Below are 18,065 nucleotides of genomic sequence, written 5' to 3'. Positions count from 1 at the left end.
TAGAGGAGGTGAGTAAGGTGATCAGAAGGTTTCAGCTAGAAGAAAAAGCAAAAAGGAAAAAAGAAAATGGAGGAAAAAGAGAGGAAGAAGAACTCGGCACCAAGGAGAAGGAATTTACGTTTTCGGCTTTTGTGAGAACTCAGAAAGGATGAACGACAGTGAAAGCTTTCAGGTGGCTAACCCTAATTCTCCAAGACAGAAAAAGAAAAGAACCTAACCCTAATATCAACTAAAACAATCGGCCCAACCTCCCTAAGGCCCTTGCCGAAATTCACTTAAGTGATCACATGGCCGGCACATGCCTAAAATTAAAAGGTAACAATATGCCTACCTTGCAACTTGAACCCTGGACCTTTAATTCCTTCCCAGGTGACATTTTTTTTCCTATCTAATAATAATAATTTTATAAATATATCTAATAATAAAAATTTCAAATATCAATAATACAGTAAATAATAATAAAAATTTTTCAAACATACATACAGTAATATTTTTCTAATAATAATAATTTTATCTCATAATACTAATTAAAATTTCATAAAAATTTAAAATATCCGTAATAATAAATATAGTAAAAATTTTCTAGTAGTAATTTAATTCAAATTTTTTTCTTAAACGATAATATTTAAAACTTCTTAATTATTCAGGTTTTCTTCTATCCGAATCCCAGACTCAAAACCCAACTCTTCTAGCCCCCAAATTCAGGGTGTCACATTTTCCATGGATGACTGTAGTGAAATTTTGAAATTTATGGTAGAAAATGAAAGGTTGTTGATAGATAAACAACTTTTACACAGAGAATTTTGATGAAATCATTATTTAGGGACTAAATTGAAAAGTGGTAAAACCCAAAGAAAAATTTTGAATTTTGTGAAATATAAGTGTTGTAAATGTTATATGAAAATTTGGTTAGGCTTGGAATAAGGATTAAATTGCAAGAATTTCATTTTTCGAGCCTAGGGAAAAAATTGAAATTTATGGAAAGTTTGGGGGCAAAATGGTAATTTTTCTCAGGGTGTAAATTAAATTCAATTGAATATGAAATGGATTCAATTGATGATTAAATTCATTTATATCGGTTCAGACAACTCAAACTCAAAGCTAGATCGAGGAAAAGAAAAAAGTTCCAGATTAGTAGAATTTCTTGTATGGACGATTATTAAGGTAAGTTTGTGTAACCAAATTTTTTATATTTATATGCTTATATTGAATTTGTTATGTGATTGTATGAATTATAAATGTTTAAAGTATGAAATGAATTATATGCCCGATATAGCCTGAATAAATGTTAAGTTTCGTTTGAATAATGAAATTCGATGGATATATGTAATTTCCCAATTTGAATGTGATCCTGTATATGTTGCAGACAGGATTTAGATCGAACGATTAATCCTGATAAAGCCCTCTCGAGCATCCTGATAAATAGTTCTTGCGAGCATCTTGATCGGTAGTAATTTTGCATGTGTTGTACACTATCACAGCTCTGAGTGAGCGTCCTGTTACATGATTTGATCGGTTGTGGTCCAACATATAATGTGGACACAAATGCAACTCTACATGAGTATCCTGATATAAGCTCTTATGGGCTTCGTCACATGGCTCGCTTGAAATCTCTGTTACCTTATCCGGTGCTCCCTGATATTAACTCTTCGGAGTTATCTATTAAAAAGCTCTATGAGCTTCCTGATTAAAAACTCTTATGAGTTTTCTGTTTAGCCCGGATAAGTGTCCTGATACATGGCTCAACCGGAGCATCCTGATATGTGGCTTGAGAGTATGCTCCCTTATTAAATGCCCTAATAGGTACCCCTGATTATGAGTTGACGGTTTATGGTTTTGTACTCCTCATGTGTACTATCTGATTATCCATCAAAATTTCAATGATTCAACAGATAAATTCCCGAAATTAGAATCTATGATATTAAATGAATTATACCTCGAGTGTTCATGAAATTCTTAAAAATTTGTAATATGATGAACTCATCTATGCTATTTAATGTACATGTGAATTATATTACTAACATACTTGTTTAAGTGTATGTGATTAGGAAAATTTTCCAAGGTGTTGGGAATCATGTTATTGTATGCGTATTTGAATTAATGTAATTGGTAAGTTTAATTCTTGTTATACGAGCTTACTAAGCATTAAATGTGTAATAGCCCGATTTAGACCCTATTCAAAACTGTGGTTTCGAGACCATGAATCTGAGTTAGAAAAATATTTTAAATTTTTTTTGTGTGTTTATTATGTGTGAACTTATATGTGTTAATTTTTCGTGTTTTAATTGTACTGTTTGGATGTTGATTTAATAAAAAGGACTTAATCGCGTAAAGTGAAAAGTTGATAGTTTAATGTGAGAGTGCTTAATTGAATTTGTCTTTATAATATGATGCATTTATAATGCAATTTGACCATAGTTGAAATGGATGGACAGTTTTGGTATTAAATAGCATGGTTTTATATTATTTTATAAGGTTAAAAATGTAAATGATGTATTAATATGTTATTATAATAAAACAAACACAAAAATGGCCATGCATTTTAGTTTATAGTTGGCCGAAAATACCAAAAGAAATAAAAAGAAAAAGGAAGCCACATTCGGCCATTAACAAGCTTGATTCAAGGTGAGTTTTAGCTCGGTTTTTGATAATTTTTACGTTTTTGAGATCGTTGCTATGTTATCTATCAAACCCATGTCTCAATTTTTGAATTTGATGATGATTTTGTAATTTTCCATTGTTGAAAGCTTGTGATTTTTTTTTGTTTGATGCTGGAAAATAAAAGATATGTGATAGATTAACATGTTTTGTATTTGAAATTTTGATGAATTTGAGTAATTAGGGCTAATTTGTAAAAATAATACATTGAGGGACTAAAATGTGAAATAAATGAAATATATGGACTTGTATGAACATGGGTAGTATTCGGCCTAAGCATGATGTGTGCAAATTTTGCATGCTTTGTGTTTTGTGCAATTTGGACTAAATTGTAAAAAGTGTAAAATGTTAGGGGTAAAATGGTAATTTTCCCATTTATGTGTTTTTGGACTAGATTGAGTGAAATTATGTTTGAATGAATTTAATTTGAATATGTTTAGATCAAGAACTAAAGGAATTGGATTTGGATCGGGGGAAAACCAAAGTTGTTGATTAGTCGTCCTGTTTCGATTATCATTTTCTGAGGTAAGTTTATAAGTAATTTTGAATATATGTGAATGTAGAATGCTGATTTAAATTTTATGAGCTTGTATATATATGATAGCCAAATGTGGTTATACTTGGAAACTATGTTTACAAGTTCGTTTTGACAGAGTTACGATGTCCGAAAGCCTAGTATGAACCTTAGGAATAGCTAGGATACATATGCCATGACATAGGATTCCGATATGTGATGTGCGAGTAAGACCGTGGCATCGATATATGTGTACGAGTAAGACCACATTTAATACGTTGGCGTCGATATGTGACTTCGATATATGTGTGCGAGTAAGACCACGTTTAATACGTTGGCATCGATATGTGACTCCGATATATGTGTGTGAGTAAGACCCAGTCTAGGACAGTGGTATCGACATGTGATTACATGTAAGACCACATTTGGAACGTTGGCATTGTACGATATATGTGATTATCTGAGTATCCTATTCAATTCCGAATGGTTCAATGGGCAATGATAAGTTGTGATCAAATGTGTAAAATGAGCTAAAGTGATCAGGTATGTGATAGGTTATTATCTATTTGAAATAAGGTAAGTAGGTTACTTAATATGTGTTGCAAATTATGTATTATATAAATGAAAAATGTATGAGCATATGGAAAGTATATTCGGCCTTTTGATTATATAATGTGAATGTTTATGTAATGATTCATGAATATATATATGAGTTTATGTATATTCGGTTATATAATGGTATTATGGTTTTGAAATTAAATGTTACTTTAATAATAGATACATGTATATTCGACTAAGGTAAAACTTGTATATGGAAGTATATGTTATATATGAATTTATGATTTTGAAAATAAATGTGATTATGATAGTATAAATTAGTTTGGTTAAGTTGAATTCATATTAACATTGAGTTATGTATTTGCTTATGACTTTCTAAGCTATGATAGCTTACTCTTTGTGTGTTTTTGTTAGCCTTTGTTTTATAGATTTTGGAGTCTAGTTATGAGCTTGGGAATCGTCAGCAAAGTCTATCACACAATCGACTGTTTCGGTATTTTTATAATTGAATTCGAATTTATGGCATGTATAGGCTAGTTTATATATTTGATTTTGGGGTATGTAAATATGAGCCATGCGAAAATGGCTTGTTTATTTTGTTAATTTTGGTTTCAAGTTTTGAATGAATTATAATTATGTTTGGTTGGTGATTTTGGACGTGTTTTTGATTGATTCGATTATGGTTCATGCATAGATAAAAATTTTATGTGAACTTGGTTGTTATGTTTTGTTAAGGTTTTATTATGTGACTTAGTATTAAAGTATATTATGGTTATATTTGATATGGTTGGAGTTTGATTTGGTATGAATATTATATGATAGGTATGAATGATGTTTTGGTGATATGTTTGGATTTGGTTATTTGTGAGAAAAATGGTGATTTGTTAAGGTATGATAATATTCGGTCATATCTAGTAAAAATCAAAGTATATGTTTATGACATGTTTATTGTGGATTGATTATTTAGGTATGGTTGGTGATGTTAAAGAATCAATGTGATTTATTTGTTAATTGGTTTGAACATTGGAAGTTATATTATGAACGAATAGATATAGTTAAATGGCTAGATATAGGTAGTTTGGATTGGTTTGAGCATGCAAATTTGGTATACTATGAATTGTAATTTATGTTTAAAAATGGCATGTTTAATATTAGCTAAAGGCATGAAATTATATTAAAGAATGTTTTTAATGTAGGTTGGGTATATGAGTTAAATTATGTATAATTATATTCAGGAGTTCGAATGCTTTGATGTTTTGGTCTTATGGTTCGAATGTGGGAACTATGATATAGTAAACATGGTTTTTAAGTATGTTAGTTTGGTTTGGAATTTGAACCAATAAAAGATATTGATAACGTTAAATTTTGAAACATGTTGCACTTATGTGAGGAAATGTACAAGCATGATTTGACTTTATTGGCTATATTTTTCATATGTGTTGAGTTAAATGCTTGTTTTTTATGTTTCTTATATATGTTGCAAAAATGGCTTATTATTTTATTAAGCTTGGATTTTTATGCTTTGATCAATTGATGGTTCTGTTTGGTTGTGGTATTGATGTTTCGGCCATTTTGTATTTATATGTGAAATATGGTAGATATATTTGCTAATGGTGATGAAGATATGTCAAAATATATGTATATGATGTGAAATTGTGGTTGAATATTTTGTTGAGTGATAGGCATGATAGATAAATGGGATGTATTTTGTAAATGACTATTATTTGAAGTATTGGCATTCAGTTATGTAGTGATTTAATAAGTATACATTAGTTGAAATATATTTGTAATATGTTTGACTTAATGTGCAAATTATGGTTAATATGTATATTGATTTGTTTCTATGAAAGGTTATGTGTATAAAGTGATAGGTTGAAAATGATGAAAATATAAGCATTGAATAATAAAGCTATGTTTTAGCATGATTACATTCGGCTAATATATTGAAAAATGAACAAATGAATAGTGATTTGGGTATTGGTTAAACAAAAGGATTATATGAGTTTTATGTGGTGTATATATGTCCTACTTGGTTCAAATTTGATATTTGAGTAGTGTATAGGTTAGTCATTAAATGATGAGTATAAGTTGATTGATTTTTAAGCTTATTATTTGGTCAAATAAGAATTTCACTTTTATTATTTATATGTGAAATTTGACTTTCCTTATGGAAATGATTTGTGAAATTTTGTATGTATTTTAATGGATAGATTAGTTGGTGTTCTTTGAAAATATATTTAAATTGTTATGTTATGATTCGCAAAGAATTTAAATTAGTTATATATGTTAACATATTTTTGGTTTAAAAGTTTGAGTAAGTGCATGCATACGATTGTTCAGAAATTGTGTCTCGTCCGCTAATACCTCGTAACCCCAATCCAGCAATGGATACGGGTTAGGGGTGTTACAAATTGCTTACTAGGTTTTATTTTCTTTGTTTTATAGTGCTCGGAAGCTCGTAAAGGTTGGAGATCGGTCGAAGCAACATCACACTATCCTTTAGCTTGTTTTTGTATAAAGAGCAAACTTTTTATGGTATAATGGCATGTATAAGCTAGTTAGGCAAAATGATGATATATTTTGGTTGTAACTCATTGGAATGGCTAATGTAAAGTATATTTTGATGGAATTATATATGGCATAGTCATGTTTGATGAATGAATGGTTTTAAATTGGTATACATGATAATATAAATCTATAGTTATAATTATGTCATTGGTAAGTTTAATCACATAAATAAATGAATTAATAAGTTATGCAAAAGACTTGTTTTTGGCTGATTATTTTTTCTTGAATTGGTTGATATAAGTATGTAAATGTTAATGTAGGTTGTTGGCAAAACTTGGGTGAGAAATAAAGCTAGGAAATGACTTTATTTTGCCCACACTGGTAGACACATGGGCGTGTGTCTTGACTGTGTGTGACACACGACCTGGTACATGGGCATGTGGTTTGGTTGTGTGTCCCCTGCATCTTAAATTTGAGAAACAAAATGCTCAAAATTGAGCACACAGGCAGAGACATGGGCGTGTGTCTCAGGTGTGTGTTATACACGGCCTAGAACACAGGCATATGTCTTGGCCGTGTGAACCCTGCACTTAATCTTAGAAAATTAAATTAACCGCACGGCCTAGCACGCGGCCATGTGGCACAAATCAAAGAGTTATATGGGGTTGGACACAACATGTAGCACGGGAGTGTTCCTTGACCACACAGGCGTGTGTGCCCTGTATCTAGGAAAAAATGAAATTTTACTAAAAAAATTTTGAGTTCCTAATTTAGTCCCGACTCAATTTCAATGTCTATATTGGGCCCTGAGGGTCCATTCAAGGGACAATATGGTTAGTTACATAAATGAATAGTAATTAACATGAATTATCTATAATACTCTGTAACCCTATTTTAGCGACAGATACGGGTTAGGGGTGTTACATTTATTGGTATCAGAGCTACGGTTTAGTTTATTCTCGGACTAACGTAGCAAGTATGAGTTTAGTTATACATGTCATTATATAATTTATGATAGTGTGATATCTCCTGACCATTTTTAAATGTGTTTTTCATATAGTAATGTCACCCAACCAAGCTAGAGCTGAATCCGAGGAAGCTGAGAGCAATACTCCAGCTTCAGTTCAAATAGTTGTATCTAGTACTAGAAGGCCCGAATCTGAGGGCCGAGGTGAGGAGGCAAAAGAATCCTTCTTTCAAATGATGAATGAGTGGTTTATAGAATTTATAAGAACAAATCCTGCTGTACAACAACTCCCCACCTGCTCCTCAACCGGTTCTTGAGATGCCACAAGATGTTGAACCTGTTAGAACTGGTAAGCCTTCGGTAGATAAAATTCATAAATATGGAGCAGATGAATTTAGAGCTACTGCTGATGATGATCCGAAAAGGGATGAGTTTTGGTTGGAAAATACCATTAGAGTTTTAGATTAATTATCTTGCACACCAGATGAATGTTTGAAATGTGTAGTTTCTTTACTAAAAGACACAGCTTATCATTGGTGGAACACCATAACTTCTGTGGTACCAAGAAAAAATGTTACATGGGAATTTTCAGACTGAATTTAGAAAGAAGTACATCAATCAAAGATTTCTGGATCAGAAAAAGAAAGAATTTTTATAGCTTAAATAGGGAAACATAACTGTACCTGAATACGAACGGGAATTTGTTCGATTAAGCAAATATGCTAGAGAATGGGTTCCAACAGAGGATGATATGTGTAAATGATTTGAAGAGGGTTTAAATGAAGATATCAAACTATTGATTAGAATCCTTGAATTGAGGGAATTTGTAGTGTTAGTCTATCAATCACACAAAACTAAGGAATTAAGCAAAGAAAAGAAGCAAGCAGAAAGAGAAGCTCGGATTTCTAGTAAAAGATTTATAGAAAAATCACAATCATCTAGTTCAAAGAAATCAAAAAAGCACCATGTCATTCTACCACTTTTACGGGATATTCTAGGAAAAAGCGAGGCTCTCAACACTTTAACCCGAGATCCTCGTCTCCATCTGTAACCAGCTTTAGAAATGTCGGCAATCCCAAACCGAAATGTAAATATTGTAACAAATTTCATTTTAGGAAGTGTCATTTGAGAAATAGAGCCTGTTACTGATGTGGTTCTCTTGATCATTTCCTCAAAAATTGCCCAGAAAGAATTGAAAAAGATATTGATCAAACTTCAAAGCTGAGTAATCCCGCCTCGAAAGGCAGACCTTCTCGTCACCCCGACAATGTCAATGGTAGCCGAGGTACTACAAGGGATACAATAGTTAAATCTGAGGCATGAGCACTGGCAAGGACATATGCTATTTGTGCTAAAGAAGATGCTTCTGCACCAGACACCATTACTGGTACATTTTCTCTACTTGATACTGATATTACTGTTTTGATTGATCCTGGTTCAACATATTCATACATATGCATAAATTTAGTGTATGTTAAAAATTTACCTGTTGAATTCACTGAATTTGTGGTTAAAGTTTCAAACCTCTTGGACCAATATGTTATGGTTGATAAAGTTTGTAAAAACTGTCCGTTGATGGTAATGGGTTATTATTTCTCGGCTGATTTAATGTTATTACCATTTGATGTGATTTTGGGAATGGACTGGCTAACCCAACATGATGCAGTGGTGAATTGTAAACAAAAATACATTATGTTGAAATTTTAGAATGGTGAGTTACCCTATGTTGAATCTAATAAACTAGATGGGTTATCCAATATGATTTTAGTAATATCAGTGCAGAAATATGACAGAAAGGGTTATGATGTTTATCTTGCATATGTGTTGGATATTAAGGTATTTGAATCGAAGATTTAATCAATGCCAGTTATTTGTGAATTTCCTGATGTATTTCCAGAGAAATTACCTAGTTTAACACCAGTTGAGATGTGGAGTTCTCTATAGACCTTATTTCGGGGACAACATCAATCTCCATAGCACCATACAGAATGGATCCTACTGAATTGAAAGAGTTGAAAGCATAGTTGCAAGAATTGATTGATAGAAGCTTTGCTAGACCTAGTTTTGTTTGTAAAGAACAAAGATGGATCATTGAGATTGTGTATAGGTTATAGACAATTAAACAAAGTTACAATAAAGAACAAGTATCCACTGCCTCAAATTAATGATCTATTTGATCAGTTGAAAGGTGCCACTGTATTTTCAAAGATTGATCTTCGTTTTGGCTATTATCAACTACAGGTAAAAGATTCAGATGTACCAAAGATAGCTTTCAGAACCAGGTACGGGCACTATGAGTTTCTTGTAATACCATTTGGTTTAACAAATGCACCTGCTGTATTTATGGATCTGATGAACAGAATCTTCAAACCTTACCTTGACAGGTTTGTGGTTGTATTTATTGATGATATTGTGGTTTACTCCTAAGATGAAAATGAACATGTACATCATCTAATAATTGTGTTGCAAACTCTGTGTGAGAAACAATTATATGAAAAATTTAGTAAATGTGAATTTCAACTATGGAAAGTTGGTTTCCTCATACATATAATATCTGCAGAAAGTATTTGAGTGGATTCGAACAAAATTTCAGCCATTGTTAATTGGAAGCCACCAAAAAACGTGTCTGAAGTCAGAAGTTTTCTGGGACTAGCAGGGTATTATCAAAGATTTGTTAAAGGATTTTCAATGATAGCTTATTAGATGACTCGATTGTTGTAGAAAGATGTGAAATTCAAGTGGTCTGATAAATGTCAGCAAAGTTTTGACAGGTTGAAAGTTTTATTGACAGAAGCACCAGTGTTAGTTCAGCCTGGATCGAGTAAAGAATTTATAATTTACAGTGATGCGTCATTAAATGGTTTAGGTTGTGTATTGATGCAAGAAGGTAAAGTAATAGCCTATGGTTCAAGACAGCTAAAACCACATGAAAGAAATTGTCCGATACATGATCTTGAATTGGCAGCAATTGTGTTTACATTAAAAATTTGGCGGCATTACTTATTTGGTGAAAAATGTCACATATTCACTGATCATAAAAGTTTAAAATATCTGATGTTGTAGAAAGACCTGAATTTGAGACAGCACAAGTGGCTTGACCTGTTAAAAGATTATGATTTGATTATTGATTATTATCCAAGAAAAGCCAATGTGGTTCATGATGCTTTGAGCAGAAAATCCCTGTTTGCTTTGCGAGCAATGAATACTCGATTGTTGCTATCTGATGATGGTTCAATCATAGCTAAGTTAAAAGCTAGACTGACATTTTTGCAGCAGATTTCTGAAGCACAAAAAAATGATAATGAACAACGAGTTAAACAGGTACAGTGTGAGTTGAATTCTGATTCAGAATTTCAGATTGGTTCTAATGGTTGTTTGTTATTCAGAGGTAGAATATTTATACCGAAAGACTCAGAATTAGTACAAAAGATTTTATATGAAGCTCATAATGGTAACATGTGTATTCATTCTGGTAGTAATAAAATGTACAATGATCTGAAAAAGATGTATTGGTGGCCGGGAATGAAACGGGATGTAACAACCCGATTTTGGGCCTAGACAGAACAGTGGTTTTAGAACCATTAACCCGAGGCCAGAGAAATTATTTTTAATATTATTTTATGTGTTGTAGCATGACTATATGAGTGCATGAAAATTTTGGTGAAATAATTTTAATGACTGCATGCTCAATTATGAAAAAGGACTAAATCGCATAAAGGGAAAAAGTTTTGTTTTTCTAAAAAATGGTGTTAAATAGCTAAAGAATCATAATTAGGGGTCTTTAAAGGGCAAACAGATCCATTTCAATAGGGTGGCCGGCCATAGAGACAAGAGAAGTCAAAAAGTCAAAAATTTAGTAGGGTTGGTATTTGATGACATTAGCTAATTGAATAAAAAATAAAAATCTCTTCTCCATCATTTCCACCAAAAATTGAAGTGAAAAACCCCCATGGGAGCTTGAAAATTCTCAGCACAATAAACCCTTACACGTAAGTCATTTTGATGGTTATTTTTGTTGATTTTTGTACTTTTAGGACTCTTGTAGCTTAATTTAGCTAATGGAGGGACTATTTTGCAAAATGATTGAAAGTATAGGGTTTTGTCATGAGAGTGTTCATGTTTTTTGCTGAATTTTTATGGAAGAAAATGAATCATGGTCGTTAAACAAACAACTTTTGTGAAGTAGTTTTCATGGAAACCTTAACTAAGGACCATTTTGCATAAGTTATAAATTATGAGGTAAATGTGTGAAATAATGGGAATTGTGGGCTGATTCTAGTATAAAAAGAATTTAGCTAGGCTTGGTTAGTGAGAAAATTTGATAAAAATTGATTTACGAGCCTAAGGGTAAAATAGTAATTTTGTGAAAGTCTAGGGGTAAAATGGTCATTTAGCCAAAATATGAACTATGAAATCATTGATTAATATGATGATTAAATTAGTGAATTTTTATCATTTTAGATCAAGAAATACAAAATCTGGACCTAGACCGAGGAAAGGCCAAGCAGGTAGACTAAATCCAACTAGTCGCCCACTTTTTGTATACCGAGGTAAGCTCTATGTAAGTAAGGTAACTTTATCGTTATTATGTGTTGAATGATTTATTTTGCATAATATGGTTGAATATGATTATGAATAAGGCATGATGAAATTAATACGGTAAATTCTCGGTTTGGATATCCATGCCATGACATTTGGGTGATATGTGTGCCAGTGTAAGAACATGTCTGGGACATGGCATCGGTATTGATATATGTGCTAGTGTAAGACCATGTTTGGAACATGGCATCGACCATATCATGAGAGCCAGTGTAAGACCATGTTTGGGACATGGCATCAGCGTTGATATGTGCACCAGTGTAAGACCATATCTGGGACATGGCATCAGCCTCGACATGTGAGCAGTGTAAGACCATTCTGTAACATGGCATCGACAATTCACCCTCATGTGTAAAGCTTGTCAGATATCTTTTAGTATTCCAAATGGTTTCACGGGTTATTTTAAAAGCTTATGACAATGATATGGAATGATATAATCATGTTGTGAGTGGTACAGATTCTTATTCGAAACTCATGAGATATGAGTCTAGTTATATTGTCTTGATGGTAAGAATGACATGAGTAATTTCTAGCTATGAAAATGATCTTGGGATGATATTGAAATCTATGGTCCATACTGGCGATATATATAAGCATGTAGTGATATTTACCCATGTTCACTCAAGAATGTTCTGTGGATTTATAATATGCATGGTTGATGTAGTTATTTATATGCAACTTACTAGGTTTTATGCTTACTCCCTCTCCTTTCCATTTTCTTATAGTGCCACCAAGCTAGTATCGGGGATCAAGGGACGTCGGAGGCATCAATTACACTATTACCTGAAGCTTTGGTATAGCTAGTTTAACATTTGATTTTGGCATGTATAGGAACTTGAATCTTTTGTTTAGTGTCTTGTTAGTTTAGCCACAAGGGTTGGCTCATATGATGGATGTGATATTCATTTTGTATAGGCCATTAATGTTGGCTAATATTGATTATTATTAAATGCATTTGATGCAAATTTCTCGTGGTTGTGGTTGATTTGGTTATACATGTTATGCTTGGATTGGTTTTGGTTGATATTGTGTAGGTTGGTGCATGTAAGGGTGGAAAAAAGTCTTGGTAAATAGCCTTATTTTTGTACAAATTGGCAGGCACACGGGAATGTGTCTAGGCCGTGTGTGACACACAGTCTGCCCCACAGGCATGTAATTCGGCCGTGTGTCCCCTGTACCTCAATTTTACAAGTCAGTATACATGGTATTAAACACACGGACAAAGACATGACCGTGTGTCTTAGCTGTGTGGAGGATACGGCCTAACACACGGGTGTGTGCCTTGGCCATGTGCCCTTAATTGGTTGATGACATCAGAAATAGAATGTCAAGGTTTTTGTACACGGGCTGAGACATGGGGGTGTCATGGCCGTGTGAAGGATACGGGCCATGGACACGGACATGTGCCAGGCCATGTGAAAACCCCTATAGGTTTGAATAGAAAAATAAATTCACACGGACTAGGGAATTGGCGTGCCCCGATATGTTCAGGCTATGTGAGTCACACGGGCCTTCAACATGGCCATGTTAAGAAGACACACGGGCGTGTCGCCCTTCCACACTTTCATTTACCCCTGTCAGCTTGAAATTTTAGAAAGTTTCTAGAGTGCACAAATTAGTCCCAAATCAATTCCAAATTGTGTTCGGGGCCTCGTAAGCCTATAGTAGGGACATTAAGGTATTATGAAAAGTTTTAATTTGAAACGAAATTTCATATCTAGAAAATGTATGTTTGTATGTGTTTAAGTCCGGCAACACCTCGTATCCTGTTTCAACGTCGAACTCAAATAAGGGGTGTTACATTTAGTGGTATCAGAGCTATCGTTTAGTCAATTCTTGGGCTAACGTAGCATGAGTACGAGTCTAGCTGTACATGCCATAAATATATTGTGATAGTGTGACGACTCCTGACAAATTTAAATTATGTTTTCATCTAGTAAATGGATCCTGATGGAGCTATGGTGGATGATGTGGAAAGTAATGCGCTGGCACCCGCTGAAGGGACCGCGCTAGTCAAAAGTGGGCCCATGACATTGAGTCAGGGCGGAGGAGCTAGAGAAGCCTGCCTTCATATGATGGATGCTTGGTACCTAAAGTTCATTTGTGCAAATCCAAATACTCCGCCTCCCCCGCCTCCCCCACCTCCTTCGATTCCCCAGCCTGCTCATATGGCTCCCCAAGGAGTAGAAGTGGTTAGTAGAGAAAAACCTCCGGTAGATAGAATTCGTAAGCACGGGGCCAAGAAATTTTGAGCTAAAATTGATGATGACCCAGAGAGGGCATAGTTTTGGTTGGAAAATACCATTAGGGTATTAGATAAATTGTTTTGCAACCCTGAAGAGTGCATGGAGTGTGTTTTTTCACTCCTGCGAGACTTGGCCTACCAATGGTGGAACACCCTTGTGTTGGTTGTACCAAAGGAAAGGATTACATGGAAGTTTTTCCAGGAAAAATTTCGAAAGAAATATATTAGTCAGAGGTTTATAGACCAGAAGAGGAAAGAATTTCTAGAATTGAAGTAAGGCCAAATGACGGTAATAGAGTATGAGTGTGAGTCCTTGAGACTCATCAAATACACTAAGGAGTGCATGTCTACTGAAGCCACTATGTGCAAGGGGTTTGAGGATGGCTTGAACAAAGACATCCGGTTGTTGATTGGTATTTTAGACTTAAGAGAATTTGTAGTACTTGTTGAGAGAGCGTGTAAGGCCGAAGAATTGGCTAAAGAAAAAAGGAGAGATAATATTGAGTTACACGACTCCAAGAAAAAACAAATGGGAAGATCGTTTCAGACCTCATCCAAGAAATCGAGGAAGTTTTCTACTCGAACAAATGCGTCGACAGGATTCTCGAGCAAAAACAAGAATAAGCAGTATACGGCGTCTAAAGCTCAAACCACTTCCATTACAAGCGTTGGTAGTGCTTGACCGGATAGACTAGACTGTTCACAATGTGGTAGACGACACTTTGGTAAGTGTCGAGGTAATGATAGAGGCTACTTCAAGTGTGGTTGACTAGACCACTTTATTCGAAACTGTCCTGAGATGGAGGAGAAAAACAAAAAGGAAGATGTGAGAGCGAGTAATGCTCCCTCGAAGGGTATACCACAGAAAAACCTTGGGATTGGGGCTAGCAGCAGAGGTACACCTAGAGATTCTACTGTGAGGTCCGAGGGCAGAGCACCTGTAAGGACATACGCCATTCGCGCCTACGAAAATGTCGCATCTCCCGATGTGATTACGAGTACCTTTTCTATCTATGATATATCTATAGTTGCTTTGATTGACCCAGGGTCTACCCACTCTTATATTTGTATGAAATTGGCACCTAATATGAATATGCTAATGGAGTCTACTGAATTTGTGGTAAAAGTGTCCGACCCGTTAGGCAAACATGTAATAGTTGACAAAGTGTGTAGAAACTGTCTTTTAATGATTAGAGGCCACTGTTTTTCGGCTAACCTCATGCTACTACCGTTTGATGAATTTGACATAATTCATGGCATAGATTGGCTAACTATTCATAATGTGTTAGTAAACTGTGGTAGTAAATTTATTGAATTGAGATGTGAAAATGGGGATATTATTCGGGTTGAATCAGGTGAATCAGACAATTTACCAATACTGATTTCTTCTATGACTACTGAGAAATACATGAGAAAATGGTATGAGTCCTATCTTGCATTTGTATTGAATAACCAAGAGTCAAGAGTAAATATTAAGTCATGTCAGTGGTATGTGAGTACCCGGATATGTTTCTGAAAGAATTACCCGGATTACCTCCAACTAGGGATGTTGAGTTTGGAATCAAGTTAGTCCATTGTACGGTACCTATCTCGATTGCTCCGTATAGGATGGCTCCGATTGAGTTAAAGGAGTTAAAAGTATAGTTACAAGAATTAACGGACAAGGGTTTTGCAAGATCGAGCTATTCCCCGTGAGGTGCTCCGGTACTTTTTGTGAAAAAATAAGATGGGGCGATGAGATTATGTATAGACTACAGACAGCTCAACAAGGTGATGGTGAAGAACAAGTCGAGGATCAACTATTTGTTTGGTCAATTAAAGGGAGCCACGGTGTTTTCTAAGATAGACTTGAGATCCGGCTATTACCAGCTAAGAGTTAAGGAGCAAGATGTGCCAAAAACTGTGTTTCGGACGAGATACGGGAACTATGAGTTCCTTGTCATGCCCTTTGGCTTAACAAATGCTTCCGTCGTGTTTATGGACTTGATGAATCGTATTTTTTGTCCATACTTGGATAAGTTCGTAGTTATTTTTATCGATGATATATTAATTTATTCTCATGATGAGAGTGAGCACACAGAGCATTTAAGAACCATTTTGTAGACATTACGAGATAAACAGCTATATTCCGAGTTTAGTAAAAGTGAGTTTTGGCTCCGAGAGGTTGGATTCTTGGGACACATCGTGCCGGGTGATGGGATTAGAGTTGACCCTAGTAAGATCTCAGCTATTGTTGAGTGGAAACTACCGGGGAATGTATCGAACATCAGAAGTTTTATAGGCTTAGCGGGTTACTATAGAAGATTCGTTGAATGATTCTCTATGATTGCTACTCCGATGACGAGGTTGTTACAGAAGGATGTCAAGTTCAAGTGGACGGAAAAATGCCAATAGAGTTTTGAGAAACTTAAGGCATTGTTAACTGAAGCCCCAATTTTAGTGCAACCAAAACTAGAAAAACAATTCACAGTGTATAGCGATGCATCCTTGAATGGATTAGGATGCATGCTCATGCAAGAAGGCAAGGTGATAGCATATGCCTCGAGACAACTGAAGTTGCATGAGAAAATTTATCCAACTCACGACTTAGAGTTAGCAGCCAAAGTGTTTGCATTGAAGATTTTGAGACAGCACTTGTATGGTGAGAAATGTTGGGTATTCACTGACCATAAAAGCTTAAAATATTTTATGACACAAAAGGACTTGAATCTACGGAAAAAAAGGTGGCTGGAGTTGATTAAAGATTATGAGTTAGTAATAGACTATCACCTGGGAAAGGCAAACATGGTCGCTGATGCATTAAGTAGGAAGTCATTGTTTGCCTTGAGAGCTATGAATACTCAGTTGTCTGTAATCAAGTATGGTTTGATTCTAGTGGAGTTGAGAGCTAGACCTATGTTTCTTCGATAGATTTGTGAGGCTCAGAAGAGTGATAAAGATTTGCAAGCCAAGATGACTCAGTGTGAGACAGTTGACAAATTCGATTTTCGGATTAGTACCGACGGTTGTTTGACGTTTCGAGATAGGGTCTGTGTACCTAGAAATGATGAGCTTATTGGGAAAATTCTTCACGAGACACATTGTAATTGTATGTGAATCCATCTAGGTAGTACTAAGATATATAATGACTTGAAGAGATTGTATTGGTGGCCGGGCATGAAAAGAGACATCTCATAGTTTGTGTCGAAATGTTTAATTTGTCATCAATTGAAAGCGGAGCACCAAGTACCTTTGGGTTTACTTCAGCTTGTGATGGTTCCCGAGTGGAAATGGGATCGAATTACCATGGATTTTGTGGCAGGATTGTCGTTGTCACCGAGAAAGAAAGATACAATTTGGGTTGTAGTCGATCGATTAATGAAGTCGGCTCATTTTATCTCGGTACGTACCGACTACTCACTTGATAAACAAGCTGAGTTGTATGTTTATGAAATTGTGAGACTTCACGGAGTGCCCTTGTCGATTATTTCAGATAGGGATCCGAGGTTTACTTTATAATTTTGGAAAAAGTTACAAGAAGGTTTGGGGACAAAGTTAAATTTTTGCATGACTTTCCATCTGCAAACCTGAGGCTATTCGAAAAGAGTAATTCAGATTCATGAGGACATGTTGCGGTGTTGTGTTTTTTAATTCTAAGGTAGTTGGGAAAAGCATTTACCGCTGGTAAAGTTTGCCTACAATAATAGCTATCAGTCGAGTTTGAAAATGGCGCCTTATGAGGCATTATATGGGCGTAAGTGTCGAACACCCTTGTTTTGGACTGAACTCAGAGAAGATCTTAAAGAGACCGAAGAGAAATTTAAGGTAATTCATGATTGCTTGAAGGCCGCTTCGGATAGATAGAAATCCTACGTGGATTTGAAACAAAAGGAAATTAAGTTTCAAGTTGGTGATAAGGTGTTTTTAAAAGTATTGAGGACTTGGTAAGAAAGGAAAATTAAGTCCACATTTTATTGGACCCTATGAGGTGACAGAGAGAATTGGACCAGTAGCTTATCAACTAGCCTTGCCATCCG

The sequence above is a fragment of the Gossypium hirsutum genome, chromosome A07, assembly GCF_007990345.1.
Source record: "Gossypium hirsutum isolate 1008001.06 chromosome A07, Gossypium_hirsutum_v2.1, whole genome shotgun sequence".
NCBI classification, from domain to species: Eukaryota; Viridiplantae; Streptophyta; class Magnoliopsida; order Malvales; family Malvaceae; genus Gossypium; species Gossypium hirsutum.
This window is presented reverse-complemented; position numbering follows the sequence as displayed.